This window comes from Oryctolagus cuniculus, chromosome 4 (assembly GCF_964237555.1).
Source record: "Oryctolagus cuniculus chromosome 4, mOryCun1.1, whole genome shotgun sequence".
Classification (NCBI taxonomy): Eukaryota; Metazoa; Chordata; class Mammalia; order Lagomorpha; family Leporidae; genus Oryctolagus; species Oryctolagus cuniculus.
In genome coordinates, this window is record NC_091435.1 from 133479408 (window position 1) to 133497064 (window position 17657).

A 17657-nucleotide genomic window follows, 5' to 3' on the forward strand; every position below is an offset into this window, starting at 1 on the left:
GGCCCAAGCACCTGGGCCATCCTCCACTGCATTCCCTGGCCACAGCAGAGAGCTGGCCTGGAAGAGGGGCAACTGGGACAGAATCTGGCACCCCGACCGAGACTTGAACCCAGTGTGCCGGCGCCGCAAGGCGGAGGATTAGCCTAGCGAGCCGCGGCGCCGGCCTTCATCCAACAGACTTCTAGTTTATAGTTTTATGCTGCAGAAGCAACTATTAGAAAGTAGCTCATAGAAAATGAGGTTTCTACAGTGATTCCTTATTTTTCTGAAATTATAATGATACTTGATTATAAGTGTGTAAATTCTGAGAATTGACCATATATTTATATTGTGAAAAGAATTCTGGGAAACTTTTACTTAATGTTAGAAAACAGTAGATAAGAATTTATTTCTATTGGACAGTAAAGCAATGTGGTTCTTTTTCTAAAGGGTAACTTAAATTCAGTGTCATGTCTAAGATACCTTGAATCTTTTAAATATGTTTAAATATACATTGGTTTCCCACTGTTTCTATAATGAGTTATACCAAATTCTGTGGCTTGAAACAACACCAATTTATTATTTTATAGTTCTGGGGGTGAGAAGCTCAAAATGGGTATCCTTGAACTTAATCAAGGGGAGGCCAAACCTGGTTCCTTCGTGGGGGGCCCCAGAAGACAGGCTCTTCTTTGCTCCTCCAGTGTCTTCAATCCTCATGTTTTGACCTGTGACCTTCTTCCATCTTCAAAGACAGCATCGTTGAGCCAAATTCTTTTCACCCATCATATCACAGTCTGTCTCTGTTTTACCTCCTGATTGCACCTACAAGGAACATGTAATTGTATTAGGCCTTCTTTCAAGGTCAGCTGATTAAAAGAATCTTAACTCCATTTGCAAACTTGATTCGCCTTAGCAGGTAGTCTAAAATCTTCCGATTCTGGGCCTTAGAACACAGTCATTGGTGGGAGTATTCACAATTCTACCCTCTGGCCACCAAAGATTCATGCTCATCCCATATGCAAGATAGTCACCCAATCCTGAAGTCTAAAAAGATCTCAACCTATAACATCAACTTAGTCCAAAAATCTCGCCTGAGTCCCAGGAACTCAAAAGTCCTCAATCTTACCACAGACTAAATTACGTGTGGGAAAGCTTCTGGGTATAATCCATCTTGAGGAACAATTCCTTTCCTGTGTATCTGTAAACCATAAGGAAAATGTTACTGTTCCCATATTAAAATATAGGGCACAGAGAGGGTGCCAGTTATGCAAAGACTTTCTGGATTTAAAGAAAAAAGGAGTCACCAGTTCCAAATAATTTCAAAATACAAGCAATTTTATATTATATGTAAATTACATATCAAGATATAATGATAATAATGTCTTAAATTAGAAAATGACATATTCATTCTTTGTTGTTTTAAAATTTTTTAAACATTTATTTATGTATTAGTAAGTCAGAGCTATACAGAGAGTGTGTGAGACAGAGATAAACCTTCCATTTGCTAGTTCACTCCCCAGATGGCTGCAACTGCCAGGGCTAGTCTAGGCCTAAGCCAGGAGCTTCTTCTGGGTCTTTCACATGGGTGTCAGGGGTCTAAGCACTTGGCCATTTTTCGCTGCTTTTCTCAAGCCTTAGCAGGGAGCTAGATTGGAGGTGGAACAGCCAGGACACAAATCAGTGCCCATATGGGATACTTATGTAGCAGGTGGCTGCTTTACACACTACAACACAATGCTATCCCCCATTCTTTGCTTTTAAAAATGATTTATTTATTTATTTTGAAAGTCAGAGCTATAGAGTGGGAGGAGATATGGGGAAGAGAGAAAGAGAGAGAAATAAAGAGAGAGAGAGAGGGAGGGAGGGAGGAAGAGAGAGGGAGAGAGAGAAAGTACTTCATTCTCCGGTTCACTCCTCAGATGGCCACCGAGGCCAGAGCTGGGCCTAGATGAAGCCAGGAAATTTGATTGGAAGTGGAGCATCTGGGAATTGAACCACTGCCCATAAGTGATGCTGGAACAGCAGATAGTGGCTTAACATGAAACAACACAACACCAGACTGCATTCCTTGCTTTTCAATTTGTTTTTATTTCCAAGGTTTTAAAACTCGCATGGGAGATGAGGAAGAAGCACCTGGCTCCTGGCTTTGGATCGGCACAGCACCAGCCATAGCAGCCATATGGGGGTGAACCAATGGAAGGAAAACCTTTCTCTCTGTCTCTCTCTCTCACTATCTCTATCTGTCAAAAAAAAAAAAAAAATGAAAAGAAGAGATAGGTGTTTGGCTTCGCAGTTAAGATACTGGTTAAGATGCCTGCATCTCGTATTAGGTAGCCTGGATTTGAGTCCTTGCTCTGTTCCAGTCCTAGCTTTCTGCCAGTGCACACCTGGGTAGCAGCAGGTAATGGTTGAAGTAAATGGGTCCCTGCCACCCCACGGGATCCTGGATTGCGTGCTTAGCTCCCCATTTCAGAATGGACCCTACCAGCCTCAGGCATCTGGGGAGTGAACTAGTGAATAGGTTCTCTCTCTCTCTCTCTTTCACCTCCTCTCCCCAAATAAATCTTAAAATTTTTTAAATAAATAGAAACCTGAGGCTGGCGCTGTAGTGTTGTAGGTAAAGCTGCAGCCCTCAGTGCCAGCATCCTATATGGGCGCTGGTTTGAGTCCCAGCTGCTCCACTTCCGATCCAGCTCTCTGCTGTAGCCTGGGAAAGCGGTAGAAGACAGCCCAAGCCCTTGGGCTCCTGCATGTGGGTGCTGCATGGGAGACCAGGAAGAAGCTCCTGGCTCCTGGCTTCAGATCAGCCTAGCCCCTGCCATTGCAGCCATTTGGGGAGTGAATCAGCGGATGGAAGACCTTTCTCTCTGTCTCTCTCTTTCTCTGCCTCTGCCACTCTGTAACTATGTGCCTTTCCAATAAATAAAAATAAATTTAAAAAAAAAAGTTATTTGAAAGTAAGATGTATTTGCTAAAGATCCATGTTTAGCATGTTTAGTTAGTTTTACATATGATTTCAAAACCTCAATTTATTGCAATATAGGTGAATGGATGTACTAAAATATAGTATTTTATAAAGTAGACCATCCTTTAGAAAAAATAGTTGTAGTAAAAATTATATTAAGAAATTATAAATTATGGTTACACTGGCTATTATTTTATATTATCTTTGTATTTTATTAGCACATAAATTAAGTAGTTTTGCTGGAAACATTTGACCCCCTTTTCTGAACACATCCTACCTTGGTGTTTCAAGGCTTTATTTAGGTACTAAGAGCTATTTCCCTAATTTTTCTGCCTAGAAGGATTCAGTTGCATCCATGTTGAAAAACAAATAAGCTGAAAAACTCAGCTGGAAGAGCTCAGCTGGGGAGGTAATGGTATAATGGTGAGAAGAGGTTGAATCTACAAATTTTTGCTTTTATTATTCCATATCCCATAGCATGCTAAGAAAATCATTTCCAGGACGAGTTTATATAATTTTTAGCCTATATTTTATATAATATACTTATGAGTTCATGTTAACTTTATATTTTCAATTTATTAAGAATTAATTTATTATATGCTGAAATAAGCTGTATTAAATTTCTTTTATTAAAAATTATATTACCTTTCTTACTGACTTGAGATACATCCTTTAACAATGCTTAATATATATGTCTGGTTTTCATACCTTATAACATTGATACTTATGTCAATATTATGTTTTAATTACTGAATCATTAGAATGTACGTTAATATTTTGTAATGCAAAAAACTCTCATTATCCTTTCAAAAATGCTTTTTTGAATTTTATATTTTTTGATTGTACTCCAAATTAACAAACTGGTCATTAGGCAAAACTTCAATGAAAGCACTGACACTTAGCCTAGTAGTTAGGACACCCATGTCTCACATGTCAGACTGCCTGGGTTCAATTCCTAGCTTTGGCTCTTGACTCCAGCTTCCTGACAGTACTGACCCTGGGAGGCAGTGGTGATAGTTCAAATAATTGGGTTCCTGCCACTCACAAATGAGTGCTGGGTTATGTTCCCAGATCCCGGAACCAACCCTTGCACAACCCCTGGCTTTGCAGTCATTTGAGCAGTGAACCAATGGGTGGTGGGGACTTTTTCTTTCATTATATCTGAAATATATCTGTTTTTAAACAGATTAAAAAAAATCTTAGAAAAAATCTTTTAATGGATTAAATATATACTAACAGGATAACCCTGGAAAAATACCTTTTTATGTTATTAAATATTTTATTCATTATCATAACATGTTTTACATATATTTGAAGTTTAATTTACTATCATAGTGAATTTTTAAATATCTCTATTTAGGTTAGTACTGAAATTCAGTATTTTTCTCACTACATATTAAACTTTTCTTTGCTGTTTTGAAGAACGTATTTTTTCTTGGTGACAGATTCTAAATATAAGATGTTATAGATTTGCTAATTGTTCATTACTTCTGTGATTGAATCTTTTTTCTGACATTATTTCTCATAATATTTAAACTGTTTCAGGTGCATACCTTGGGCTTTCCCAGTACAATCAGATGATCTGTAAGTTGTTTTTTCTTAGCAATAGTTACATCTATAATGTTTTTTACGACAATGAAGTCAGGTATTCAGAACTATTGAAAATAGAAGTGACTCTAGAGTTTTACCAGTAAAAATTATCCTGCTTTTTGTCTTGAGATAGTCTTTATTATGTGAAGGAGATAATTTGGGATTTCTAGTTTTGAGTAGTCTAAAAAAGAAATGAAGATTAAATTTTATCCATAAACAAGATGGCATATCTTTTCTACTTCAGCTTAATTGTCCTTAAATTTGCTGAGTGAAACCTCCTGGACCACGTTTTACTCCCTAATTTGATTTGCTAACAGTTTATAGCAAAATTTATTTATCTTACACATAAAATGATCAAATTATTTTTGTGCTTGTGTGATGTTATTTGTTGAGGTTTTGGCAGGAGTTGGGAAGTACACTAAATATTTTGAGTCACTGTGTTTTACTGTAGTTTGGAATAATTTAAATAGCGTAAGAAGTTATCAGAATGTTAAGGTTTGATATAACTCTACTCAGTCGTATATGCATTTTACCTGACCTCAAGATGTTTATAATGTAATTAGCATTCAATGTGCACCAAGATATAATGCTGAGAAAACTTGTAAAGTAATGCCAGGATAACTAACTGAATGCACAACATAAAGTAGATTGAAAGCCAGGATATCTAGGTTCTTATCCAAGTTTTATGAGTATCCCTCCAATTCTACCAAGTCCTTCACTGCCACCTTAATATTTTGCTCAAAATGTAAGGTAGAAATCAATGACGCCTAAAATCATGCGCATCATTATGTGACTATAAAAAGCACTTGACTTACTCTAAGTCTTCATCATATTTTGCTTGCAGTCCATTTTCATTTTTACCAAACAAGGTTATGAAGGCTTGGAAAAATAGTCTTAGTTACTAAGAAGCTAACGTATGTGGCACAACACACATGTGGTATGCCAGATACTCCTGGAATGTCTCCCATTGTATGTGGTCAAATGGAAATGTGTATCCTTAGGTCTCCCCTGCAAAAGGAAAATTTTCAGCAGTTTTCTGTGCCTTATTTTGCTGATCTTATTTGCTCTTCAGCGATCACATCTTAATTGACCAAATAGTTGATGGTGAAATAAAAAAAGATGCTTTCCGAACCTCATTCTATTCTTATACATCTATAATAGTATCTACAGAATGTGAGCTCCTAATTCACATTTTATCCATCACTTACTTTATCTCCACAGATGCAGGCGCAATTGTTCTTTTAGGACTCTGTTCAGCCCACAGATGTCTCCACAGCTGCTCTCTATTCCAAAGGGGGATTTATTCCTAGGAAGCAGTCATGTAGGTTTTCCGTTGTTTTGTTTTTTGCTTTATTTTCAATTAAAGCATTGCAAATAATTTCCTCCCTGTTGATGGAGGAAATGATCTTACCTGAGAGACAGCCTTGAAAGTCACATCAAGAAAAAGTCTGAAAATAAAGCATTATCTGTATTTCTGTTCATTCTTTAATTTCTGCTGAATGTTTTGTATAGTGGAGGCCCAAGAACTATAATCACCAGGAGCTGACTCTCATGCTTCCTGGCTTCCTGTTTCTATGACTGAGTAGATATGCTGAGGCAAGGTAAAAACTGTCATAATTCATTCAAGGCAAAAAGAAAAAAAAATCTATCAAACAAACATCTACTTTAGACAAAATTGTCAATTTGAGAATAGCTTGGAGTTTGTTGGGAGCAAGTGATTCAAATTGCTGCCTTTATTATCTGCATTGTGAGGCTTATGAATTTCCTGATTTTCTTTGTGAGGTAGGAATAGCCAAATAATTCAATAGAATATACTTGAAGTTACATCTATTATGTTTTTGTCTGCATTGCTCTAATTACATCTAATATTTGCATTTGTGTAAAAAAAGTTTTCCTTAAGATATCACTCAATCCAAAATTTAGCATCACTGAATATTCAAACTGTAAATTTACAGAGAAATAAGGCATTTGCTTCCATTTTATACATTAAAAGCTGGAAAACAGGACCTAACATGATTTACACCAAAGTCTTAGAGCGGATGCCTTAGAAGAATTAAATGCACAATATCCTGATAAATAAGTCATCAGCATCACATTTGTTCTCTATTATTTGCATACATTCATCAGAGATCAAAACCACTAAATATTTCTAATATTAGAACTTTAAAAGCATGAGGATTATTTTATGTCTATGTCTCAGTGTGTGTTTTCTTCTTTTGTTTGTTTTCATTTTGATGGGAGACAGTTACAACATTTGGAGAGAGTACAAGTTTATCTTTTTAACATAGCATCGAAGGCATTCACAATTCAAAATTATAGGTCATAAACTTTTTAAAAATCTAAAGCTAAATTTATGCACTGTCTTAAAAGTGAGGCTTTTGAATGCTTTATTTATCTGTTGGGATACAATTAGAAGAAAGTAAGCCACGCAGATTCCATCTGCACAGTGAAGTACTTATGCCTCAGTGGCAAAAAGTGGTATTTATATTTAATGGCAAAGGTTACTATGGAAATATTTAGGGTAAGTTGGAAATATAAGTGCAGAAATAGTTAATTTAGAGCAATCTAATATTGTGAAATATAACTAAGCATCCATAATGCTGAAAGAATATACATTAACAATGCTTCACTCAGGAAATATTATTCCTAATATTCAAACTACAGACTTGTTAGTACACTGGAATCTTGTATGATGCAATTGAAAGTATTTAATAATTTAAATATTATATATAATCTAATCACATGCTAAGTAAATTGTTAATGCTTCTGTTTCTTGTTTGTTCCTGTGGTTGTTAAATATACAGTGTCATGTCATGCGTTTGAGTTTCCTCATCTGAAATGGCTCTGTTATAAAGACATGTGTATTTTGATAACTAATTTTGAATATGTGATTTTCATATCTAAAATTTCACATGTGTGAGTTTAAAATTCTATAAATCAATCTTTCCTTAGGATGATATATATTGTGCTGAGAAAACTGAACCTACGCAATGATTTTTATACTACAATTAGACACCAGAATTTTGTGATTTCCTTCAATAGAAGTAGCAAGAAACAATATTGACAGCTATTACCTTGCATATTTTTTCCCAATTATCATTGGAGCAATTTTATTTGGAAGCATTTGTGTTACTCACCATGTTCTGAAAACATTTGTTGATTTAAAGTGCAAGGACTAAGTTTTTTGAAGTGGAAATTTTGGTGTGCACAGAACTACATATGCAATTGTACTTTTCCCCACAATTATCTGGTCATGTTATAGACTGTCCACCACAAAACTCATGTACTTCTGCTTTTGAAAGATCTTTGCTTGCAAAGGTTTAATTTAGTAATACACTCTTCTTCCCTTCTCTCATTTTCAATGCACAAAAAATGCATAATTGTATTGATTTGTACTACATTTTATAATAGACTGGATGTACAGAAATCATCCTAATTTCTTTCAAATATCTTCTCTTTAATTGAGCTACCCACTTTTCAAAATGCATTGGAAATGGTTTGGAGTAATAAATCTTCAACTAGTATCTTTTAATATGCTTTATATAGTGTACACTTATATATTACTTACATACAACTTGATTTATAAATGTGTCTAATATGAAATGTTCCAATAAGACTGGTGCTCATAACATGAAAAAGTTACAATAGCAGTCACAATCTCTATGCAATAGTGTGTCTTAATATTAAAATATGAAGAAATTAAATAATTTATGAATTCATCATTTAAGGCTATAAAGGTATTTTATTAATTCAGATTATATATTCACCTTTGCTCTTGTTTGCTACAGGTTCATTAAAAGTTGCATTTGAATATTTCTGTTATCCCTTTTATATGTTAAACTGCTCCTCTGTCAACAACAACAACAACAAAAATGTGTAACTTGGAAACCAGGTCGTTTTAATGAAGCTTTTGAGTCTTACAAAATATGATTAATCTGATTAGTGATTCAGCTTCCTTTTATGCTTACATTATCTAACACAAAGAGCCCCCCTACAGGTTAAAGTTTAAATGTGGATTACCAGATAAAGCTAGTCCTGACGAGGTTTCTATGGTGCAAGGAAAAATTGGATTTGCTTTTCACCTCATCTCAGGCTCTGTCATCCTGGTTTTTGCCCTGTTCCCTTGTTCACAGCAAGGATATTAATTTTGCAGTAAAATCTTTAAGCAATTATGCAGATAGCTCCGAAAAAGCAACATACACACACAATAAGAGAAGCTTAACTGAAAAATGGACCCCAGATATTCATTAAAAACAGATGGCTCCATTGCCAACAGCATAACTTGGATGTTTGGGCTAAGCTGGTATTAATCTGCAACAACATGAAGAGATGAAGCTGCTGGTATACAGTCTCTATGTATTGCTTGTCCTTTTTGCTTACAAAGGGATACGATGATGATTTATGGCTGCCTTTTTCATAAATGTCCAAAAAAGCATTCCTTACTCCATGGTGAAGTGACATTTTAAGACTTTGTAGTACTAAATACTGATGCTCATTTTTGAGACATTAACACAATATTAGGAATCATGCTATTTTTATTCTATAAAAAATGTTATGAAAGTAGATAAATGGATTCCATTTAATAATTTAATTTTTGGTAATTTTGTTTTAAAATAAATGTATTCCTCTTATTAAAAGTGGGGTATACATTCATTAGTAACATTTAAAAGTGATATAAAACACAATTTTGTATTTATTTAATAAAGTTGTCAAAAATATAGCCATTTATTGTTTGAATTATTTGCTAAGTAGAAACTGTGAAACTTTTGGTCTAAAAAGAGTTTTTGATAAAATTTTCAATCTAAACAAAAATCATACAGAGAAGTATTCAGTCAAGACTTTCAAGGAAAAGCATGGATGGTAGGAAAAAAATCTATGTGATTGGAGTAATTGAAATAATGATATGGATAAAATACTTATTTATTAATTAACATAATTATCAAAGCAGTGAAAATATATGCAATAACTAGTGGAAGATCCACAAAGAATTTCAATCACTTTTTTTTTTCTGTAGGCTAAATTTATCCAACTACAGAAATGCCCTTAGGATAGAATTGTCCTTACGATATTAGGTAGATTGAGCTATATCCAGGCATACCATCACCCATCACAGCAGCAGCCATATTGAATGTTGTGTCCGAGGACTATTTGAAACACCTAGACATTATTCTGTGGCTTCATCCATATATGAGGGCTGAACCCAAAATGACTGTTTGAAATGATTCTTGTTATAAATAAAAAGGCTTTTTTCTTCCTTGAGTATTAATAATTATTTTTGCTTAAGTAAAATAGTACATATTTATTATAGGAAAAATAAATGATATAGTAAAAGTAAAAATGTTAACATTACCCCCAACTGTGCATTCTGAGTGGAAGCTACTAATATATTTTATTATATACTTAAATGTATGTTTTTATACTCAAAGGGTCTTCAAAAATCTCATGAAAAATGTATGTTATGAAAACACTATGCATAGATTTGAAAAATTGCATCAAAATAAAATCCCTTCATTTCATTTTTCTATCAATGTGGAAGTATATTTTTAAAAATATTGGCATCTTATTGAATATTTTTGAATTTATCTTTATTATTCCACAATCCAGGTAATTATTTTCAATTTTATATAGTCCAGCATTCTTCTATCATCTCTTGGATAATTAAAAATTCATTTTACTAAATTCCTGCAAGTAATAAGTACTTTAAAATTTTTGTTTCTATTTTTTATCACAAAGATAATATATTTATATAAAATCTGAATAAAACATATTACCAATGCGTTTGTCCAACATTGTCCTCACAAGTAAAGAGAGCATTTTTGGCAAACTATATTCATACAGAATTCAACATGCCCTTTGATTAATCCAACTTTTTTTAAAGTGCATTTACAATCTGAATAAAAACCCTGGTGCTAGTGAAAATGATCATGTGTTAATAACCCTAAACTGTCTTTCCAATCTGATCTAATGTTCATCCTCCTTGTCCCACGTTTCAGTCGTACTCTGTACTTCCGCAGGCGGACACTTGCTGTTCCTCCAGAGGGCCCTCTGCTCTTTGATGGCAGCAGACCTTTGCACATTCCGTTCCTCCTAACCGCCATGGAACTGCACTTGGGTCACTCCACTACAGCAACATGCAGCCTGTGAACCATCTGTAACAGTCACTGCTGCTTCAGCATAGAGACCAGTGCTTTTTACTCGTGAGTCTCTTCTTTGTAAACATTGATTGGGATGTACTTCTTTCTCAACAGGTTGTGAGTAGCTTCATGGCAAAATCTGCTTGCATTTGCAGCATTGGGTGAAATGCCTGATATCGACTAGGAGTTCTAGAAACGTTAGTTGAAATAAATAATGACCTGAGACACCTCACCACGGAAAACAACAACAGCAACAGCACAACACAGAAACACGGCTACCTTCAGCAAGTCCCGAGAGGGGGCACACAGCTGAGACAGCTGTGCTCGAAATGTATCCGCGGCACTTCAAGGTTTGAGAAGAGAGGACACCCTTGTTTGCTTTCCTCCTTCCTTTCAGTACTGTCAATGAACCAAGCATGCATATGGCTCACCAAAAAGAAACTGGCAAACTGGCATTGGGTCCAACCATGGCTGGGCCAGAGAAGATACGGCGAGATTTTGAAGCCAAGAGCAGAAGAGGCAGAATAGTGGTTGAATGAGAATTTGGTGTTTTCATGATTGCGGCCCTCTCCTTCCATTAACAGAGCTGAGGTACAGAGGGGAGCAGAATGACCCTATTTTGATCACCATAAGATAAATAATTCCTGGGGAGGGAAGAATCCAACTCATGTATTAATACTCTCTGGTAAATAGTCACTATGTGTAGTGAGCAAAGCACCGTGTTAGCTGCTTATCAAGGCGGTTATGATCAATTTGATCAGCAGCTCTGCAAACCTTTTGGTACCACCTGCCTTGTAAAATATAGTTGTTTTTTTTTTTTTTATTTGAAAGACAGAGTTACAGAGAGAGAGAGAAATCTTTCTTCTTCTGGTTCACTCCCCAAATGGCCACAATAGCCGGATCTGAGCTGAACCAAAGTCAGGAGCCAGGAGCTTCTTCCCTGTCTTCCATGCAGATGCAGGGGTCCAAGGACTTGGGTCACCTTCCACTGCTTTCCCAGGCACATTAGCAAGGAGCTGGATCGGAAGTAGAGCAGCAGGGTCTCGAACCGGTGACCGTATGGGATGCCAGCACTGCAGATAGCAGCTTTGAGAGCTATACCACAGTGCTGGCCCTGAAATATAGTTTTGAGGAGAAACTGAAGAAGGCAGAGAAAGGCAATTTGACTCACCTCAAAAGATGACTGGATCAGTCCAATAGAACAGGATTCTCTGAAAAGAAGGGGCTTCCCCTTTATGGCAAGGAGCCAAAAAAGGAACCCAAAGAGGTGAGAGATGGGGCTGTTTCCCCATGGTTTGTGAAGCCACAGTGCATGGTTTCCAGCCTCCTAGAGTCTATAAAACTGTACAACTATTTGTGCCCAATGGCTCTGTGAATAACAATCATCCCATTTACAGAAAAAGAAATCTTCCCAACTGAGAAATTATCCCATTATGTTGCATTTGAAATCACTATCTAGATTGAACTTGGGCACATGATTTATACACCAAGATATAAGCTCAAATATCCAGACTATTCACTGAATAATTGAAACTCTTCCTTAAGTTACTTCCTTATACCAAGATTATTTTTTGTGTTAGAAATTCATCATGACAACTGTGCTTAAATATTCTGGTCATGGGACACAAGAAGCATGCATATGAAAAGACAGTTTTGTGGTTTGCAAATGATATTTCAGTGATACCAAATGTCTCTTTCAGGTTAACATTTTGAAACAGGAAATGAACAGAACATTAAAAAAAATACAGCCTTATAGCACATAAAAATTTAGTGTATTTTTTTTTTTTTGACAGGCAGAGTGGACAGTGAGAGAGAGAGACAGAGAGAAAGGTCTTCCTTTTTGCCGTTGGTTCACCCTCCAATGGCCGCCGCTGCTGGAGCGCTGCGGCCGGTGCACTATGCTGATCCAATGGCAGGAGCCAGGTGCTTCTCCTGGTCTCCCATGCGGGTGCAGGGCCCAAGCACTTGGGCCATCCTCCACTGCACTCCCTGGCCACAGCAGAGAGCTGGCCTGGAAGAGGAGCAACCGGGACAGAATCCGGTGCCCCGACCGGGACTAGAACCCGGTGTGCCGGCGCCGCAAGGCGGAGGATTAGCCTAGTGAGCCGCAGCACCGGCCTTAGTGTATTTCTTATGAGGAAATTTCATTCAGCAAATATTTATTTTAAACTTGTTGGTAAATAAAATGTGTTAGACACGGTTGAATAAGAATATAAATAAAGCATAGTAAAGAAATGATTAAAACACATTTATTTTGAATTGAGATGGTTCCTAAAATCTTGTTCTGGGAATTCATGTTTGAAAAAGACCAAAATGTCAACATTTTAAAAACTAACAAGTATTAAACACGATGTATAATATGACCCAGATACTTTGCATTGATGATAAGGACCTTGTGCAAAGAAGGCAGAGGCCATGATCCCAGGTGGAAGGCAGGGAAATAAATCAATTCTGAGGGCACCATCAGCACCCCACATTCAACGGGACTCTCAAACACACGTGCAGGGCTTCAGCAGCTCATCCCGGCAATTCCATAGGACACTCACAAGTAACATTTTGTCTGGATGGTAGTAAGAGGTTCTGACACAATTATTTAGGCAACTTGTTTGTTATTTCATGAATAAATTAAAGTGAACTTTTGCAAAAGGGGTATGCTGGTGCTCATATGAAAATAACTGGAACTTGAAGGTAGTTTGTTCCTCAGAGCCTATTTTTCATCTGTTTTTAAAAAGCACAACAATTAATACTATCAACTGAATGTAAATAAAGGTATTTAGGAGAGAATGTGACAATTTTTAGAATACTATTTAAATGCTATTATTTTACTTATTTCCTTCACTTAATTGTAATTCAGCCTAAAATAACTTTAAAAACTGAAAAGCAATATACACAATTGTATACACACATGTATCTTCAACAAGGTAATTTCATGTGTCCAACCTCCTCCCTACCAGAGAAGCCGTCGGTTGGCGTCTCTAAGAATCACTGATCCAGCTTCACATGGTTTCACCACTGAGTGCTTCGTACGGGGGCAGGTGTGGTGGGGCAGGAGAAGCAGAAAAGCCATCAGCTGTGTTCTGGCCATGGGCAGAATCCTGGCCAGCTTATCACAAGTTCTGGGGAGGTGCTCCTCAGACCCCTGTGCTACTCTCAATGTACCAGAGCTTCTTGCTGGGGACTTAGTCTCTTCTTTGTCTGATCAGGAGATAAAATACCTACAGTAGCAGAGAAAGGATATTGACTTTCAAACCTGGAGATAAGTTGTGCTTAATATTTTTCACTGGGAGCTAAACTGAAGACATTGTGAAGATACTGGAGGAACAGTGATGAAATTACAAAGTGCAATGGATGTGCAGTGCTCAGGTGATGTTGGACTCATTTAATAAATTTTTCATGATTTCTTATTTACGTTTTTGTGCTTGAAGTCTAAAACACTTTTGGGAGCCGGGAATCTCACTTAAACAGGTAAATCCAAATGGTTGGTCTCCAAGAGAGACACTGTGATCAAGGATAAAGGAGAGAATTCAGATCTCAGAAGTGACCACAGCAACTCAGCCACTACTCAACTCCATTGCAGCAGGCTCCTCTTGAAACCTTCCTGATCTTTTTTTGAGAACCTAGAAATCTGATTTTAATGCAAAGTCCTAGTTTCAAGTGTTTTCAGTTATGAAGTAAAATCTGCATAGGAAAAACAAAACAAGTCCATAAGTTGCTTTTGGATCATAAATATGATTCCTGGTAGAAATTATGAAAAAAAATCAATACTAGACTTCCAACTATCAAATTGTGTGCCTAGCATTGTCTCCTGCTATAACTGGTACCACATGATTGGCTGTATAAATGAGATTCAGTTGGCAAAGCACCTTTGACTTGGAGCTAGACTACTATGGGCTTTGCCGGCATGCTACATGCTACAACAGTAATGCTCTATTTCATGGTGATAGTTGACTATGTATGTATATACTATATATATATATAAGTGTGTGTGTGTGTGTGTGTATACACATATGTATATATTATATATATACACAGAATAATTGAGATGTAACAAGCTCATTTTCATACTTCTATTCCTTCTATTATGGAATTGATCTTGTTAGTTTAAATAGTCTAGCAATCTGGAAACATATATTATTTATCACAAAATTATGTGAGGAACCAAATTATTTATTTATTTGACCTTAAGAAAGCAAAGATTTATTCAGACACAAAGGTAAAATGAACAACTATTTGTTAACTAAGCACTTAACGTTATTGGCAAGCTGTAGGCACTTTATATACAATATTTTATTTAAAGCCCACAACTACCTAACATACAGATACTATTCTTAGCCTCATGTTATAGAAGAGGTTCTAGATGATGAGAAAATGAAAGTCATTTGCTCCAAATCACACAGAAAGCATGTAGAATTTAAAGAAGGCCATATTCATCCCGGAATCTTGGCTTATAAGGAACATGTTCTACTGTTGCTGCTATTTTTACTTACATTGAGTCATTCAATGAGTCATATACTCTCAGCACCCCAATGGTCCAGCAAGCATTATTGTAACCCTCATTCATAGATGAAAAAATGGAGCCTCCCAGAGGTCAATATTTTGCACATATTTGAAGAACAGGAAGATGGGTGCTAGTTCCAGCTCTGTGACCAAACCCAGGTGCTTTCTAGCACATCACAGTATTACTGTAATGCAATAATATCAAAGACATTCTTCTTAAATGGGACCTAAATAACTCATGTTTCAGTTAAAACTAATATCTGCTGAGTTCATATTCAATGTTGATTGACAGGTATATAGAACAAAATATTGCTAATAAATTTTTTAAATGTTAAAAGTTGGTGAAGATTTTTACTTAATTTTAAGATAAACTCTTTTCCTTTAATACCAACTATGATTCTCCATATACAATATTTCTAGTTCATCATAAACCATACCTATTATACTTTAAAGAATTTTTAAATCTATGTCTGTTTAGTTCTACTTAATAGCTGGATAGTACTTCTGAATATGAGTAATGTTTTATAGAAAACACTAATCACTTACTCCTGAAAAGATATTGCTTCCATCTTTCTGTGATACTGACATCTAGCTTAACTTTGGTGCGATTCTGATCTTTCTAAGCCAGCTTTATAAGTAAGCATTTTATTTAATGATTAGCATTAGTATATTATGCTTGGAATATTATCTCACAGGCAAATTATAATTAATGCTTGTAATTTTCTTTTATATTCAGGTCTTAATATTATTTTGAAAGAGCACATTACCTTTTTTCTGAATTATGTATATGCAAAGCCTATGAATTGTTACATTTTAATGTACATAGTAAATGAAGTTCAACTATATATTTATGTAAAATACCAGAAATTTTAGAGAGCATTTTAAAAATAATAGCAGTACCTTTTTACTTCATTAATTGGCTTCCAACGAATTGAAGCAGAATTACTTTTAAGCACAACTACAATTTCTCAATTCATTTTATATGAATTATTAGAATTAAAATATGCTGTGCCTTTATGGTAGGCATCTCAACATATACGGCTGGAAAAAAATTATTAAAATTCTACCAGTAGCCACTTGCAGCTTTTCATAGCGAAAAAAAGTACATGGGCTGTGGGAAAATTTGACCAAGCAAACTCTAACACTCATAATTTAAAAGTTTAACATTTCCTCCCCCCACCCTATAATGTAGACCTTGGTCTGGTCTGTTTCTTTCTGATTGTTTGAATCTCGTTCTGCTTAATGGAGGATGGTTTCATATTAAATTATTTATCGAAGTGGCTGATACTAGTTGAGTAGATTCATTAAATTTCACAAGTTGTTGGAGGCTAGTTCACCGGAAAAAAAAAAAAAAAACACCTCTTTAGACTCTTTAAAGAACAAAAAGCGTCATGTTTTTTAGTTCTTTTAAAGCATTTAATAAAGCATGAAAAGATATGACATCAATCCTACTAAAACACAAGAGAAAATGAATGATGTTACTGTAAATCTTTACATCAATCACATCGAATACTTGGGAAAACAATATAGTTTTGTTTGCATTTCAGAAGTGACAAACAACTCTTGTGACTGGCTTAACATAGTCACTTTCTATTAGTCAAGACCAGAAGCAAGTCAGAATTAAAATGTGGCCCTGCGTTGCTAGGCAGCTGAGTTGTCTTGACATGGTGGTTAGTTTCCTTTTCACTGAATGACAACAGTGAAATGAAAGAAGTTTTGAAAAACTTGATAATGGTTTTCAAAGGAGGAGGATAATTGGTGGTGCTCGCTTGTGCAGTGCTGTGTGGAAACTTTCAGGCGGCCGTGAGAGAGGACTGTCACTAAAAATCTAAACTCTTGTACACAAACTTGACCTAGAGTCTTCTCCAGGTTTTGGAAGTTCGTTTTCAGAACACCCCTCTGAGACCAAGGGGTGTAGGATGAAAGCATTAAGACAGATGGGTAAAGCCCCAAAGGAAGAAAGGAATCAATAGTTGTGATTTAATCCATGGGTGAAAGGGAGGAATTAAGTAAAATCCCAAAAATGAAGAATGTGTAAAAAACCTTTAGATAACACCTATAACTAAAATGTTTTAATTGCATGGTTAGCTGCAATTGACCTGACACTTACATCAAATGCAGGGAGTAAAGACAGGTACAAAAATCTGTGATTTACTATGCCAGGAATAAAACAATTGGGCTGATGTGTTTTTTTAAAAAAATATTCTCTACTTGATAGCTAATTTAACTCAGTAAAATATCTCCAACATAACTCTCAAAACATATGAAAATAGTAACAACTTAAACATTTGTTGTCTGCGGTAATAACCAAATGGAAGGTTATTAACAAAAGCAAGCATACAAAAAAACAACCCCAAGCAAACAAACAACGCACACACAAAATACATGTGGCTCACTGGTTCACCCGAAACTACCTAATGCAAGAACGTTTTGTTTAACTATCTTGCCATTAATTTACCCAGAATTTTCAAAACTGAGCAAAATGGACTCAT

At 35.8% G+C, this 17657-nt stretch overlaps 1 long non-coding RNA gene across 2 annotated transcripts in view; it reads right to left on the minus strand.

The window, feature by feature from the left end:
- Window positions 1-204: 204 nt before the first annotated feature.
- Window positions 205-17657, minus strand: part of LOC138849375 (uncharacterized) — a 61980-nt gene continuing 44527 nt past the window's right edge. For both annotated transcript variants that reach the window (XR_011388157.1, XR_011388158.1), the window contains exons 4-6: window positions 5743-5920; window positions 1106-1177; window positions 205-801 (exon numbers count right to left, since the gene is read on the minus strand). This is a non-coding gene — a long non-coding RNA (uncharacterized lncRNA). The remainder of the gene's footprint in view (window positions 802-1105; window positions 1178-5742; window positions 5921-17657) is intronic.